We start from the raw sequence: 2,203 nt of genomic DNA, 5'->3' as shown, positions 1-2,203 counted from the left end.
TTGAGGCCTGATTCACACAAGTGACAGCACTTTTCTGACTAGCTCCGCCCTTCGCGTTGACAGGTGTGTTCACATTCCTAAAGTCATTCAGTCTCCAGGAGAGCAGAAATACAGTTGCTGTGTAGAAGTCTTTATCACTCTTTTTTTTTTTTACCTGTCCTGTTTGGCCACTTGGGAATGCAGGTGGATCAGTATGACTTTTTATGCTGAAATAGTTTGACTATTCAGGACAACCCTGAGGTTTTTCTGTTTTTCACCGATCTTCTGTTATTCACTGAAAAACTCAGCTATTCAGTTTTTGTGATAATATAAAAGCATTGTTTTGGGGCATATTTGCGACGAGCAACTATGTTGAACTGGACAGAGGAGCTTCATTCCATCAGGCCATAGCCCTCTCTAAAAACCTTTTGGGCAGCATCAATTATTGACAGTTTTTTTTACTATTCACAGCTAGGCTGGGCCCCAATACACTGAATTCTTATCCATCCAATTTCACGTAGTTTGTCTGAAATTATTACACTTAATTCGGGCTATTTGCAGAGGACAGCAAAAAGGCACAAGTCCCATCATAAATGTAATGAAATAAATAAATAACTCTAATACCCCCCACCCCCCAAAATTTTCAAGACATATCTACGAAAAAGCTGAAGATGGCTTTGTCATGATTCGGTTTGGGACCAACAGGTGGCACTGTAGGGCTCCCCCTGCAGCTGCACACCTGTTGGTCATTAGGTAATTAGTGCTTTAAAAGGACTCCCAGCCCGACCACGCATTGTCGGGTCATTGTCGCTTTTTGCTGCTGTCATGTTTGTTTGTGGCTGTTGGTATGCTACTGTCATGTTTGTTTCAGTCATGTTTTTGTTATTGAGAGTTTTTAGTTTCTGCCATGGTTTTTGTTTGTTACTTTAGATTTGTTTTGGATTTAGTTTTCTGTGTTTTATCAATACACTTCTTCAAATACAGCCTACTCCTCCGTCCTGCCTGCTTTTTGGGGTCCACCACGCAACTTGACAGGCTTTCACAATGAATAGAGCTGTACATCCAATCACACAAAAGAATGGCTTCAGCAGAAAAAAATATTAAAATGATTCAAGCAAAGACCAGACCTAAATCCAACCGGAAATACATGGTCCTTCGCACAAGAGGCTAATGACAATGAATGCTGTCATTGAAGCAAAAGGTACTGTATTCAATAAATAATTCACGTTAAGGTGGGCACATAACTATTCATTTAAAAAATAATCAACATACTGATTTGTTACTTTTTTCTCCTAAACTACACAGAATTACACAGGTAATTTTTGGGGTAATTATTTTGAAAAAAAAAGCGGGATTTATTTTTCAGCGCAATAAGCTGTTTTACAATGTCACAGTGACTGCTGATTACTGTGTCATGAAATCTAATTGCAAGAGAATCCCAGCAACTGAACAAGACAAAGTCTGACATTGACTCTGAGTGCAGCATGACAGCATGACATATGCATGTGAGACTGAGTCGCGTACAGCGATGATTATTCTTGAAAATGGCGCACTACAGGAATAAAAGAAGTGAAGTGACATCAAAATGTCGCTGGAGGTAAACATGCATGTGGCCTCCGCAATGTATGAAGTAGTATTAGGGCCACTGGAAAAAGCACAAAATAATAATACTATAATATATATATATATATATATATATATATATATATATATATATATATATATATATATATATATATATTATAATATAATATTACAAGCAAAAACATCATTTTATGTTTTGAAAAAGTCACATGGATTCACATTTGCTCTTTTGTAGGGCTTGTCTGTATTCTAAATAAAATATTTCATATCTTTTGATGAATATATGGCAGGTTTATGTTGCATTATGACCCTTTTTGTCCTTTAAATTTGGACACACATTGGTTCAAATTATTTTTATTTTTGTAACCTTACCACTTGTAACATTAAAGGGATACTTCATGTGTATATGTCGTTTGCAGCAGTAAAAAAATTATATTTCATTTACAGAAGGAAAACTAAGTAAACTTTTAGTGAAATAATATGCCAGTGCACAGCTTGTTTGCTGTTATAATTTTTTGCTCTGTGTTAAGGAATTTTTCTGTGTCCTCCTTGTCCAATGTGGTTATTGTCCAGCTTTGCACCTATGTTGCCTCTCCTCGCACCGAACATAGACCTACCCGTGTGTTGAAAATGTTGACTA

This window comes from Hippocampus guttulatus, chromosome 2, assembly GCF_054856545.1.
Source record: "Hippocampus guttulatus isolate MCC_2025c chromosome 2, RoL_Hgut_1.0, whole genome shotgun sequence".
Taxonomy (NCBI): Eukaryota; Metazoa; Chordata; class Actinopteri; order Syngnathiformes; family Syngnathidae; genus Hippocampus; species Hippocampus guttulatus.
Note: the sequence above shows the minus strand (reverse complement) of the source record.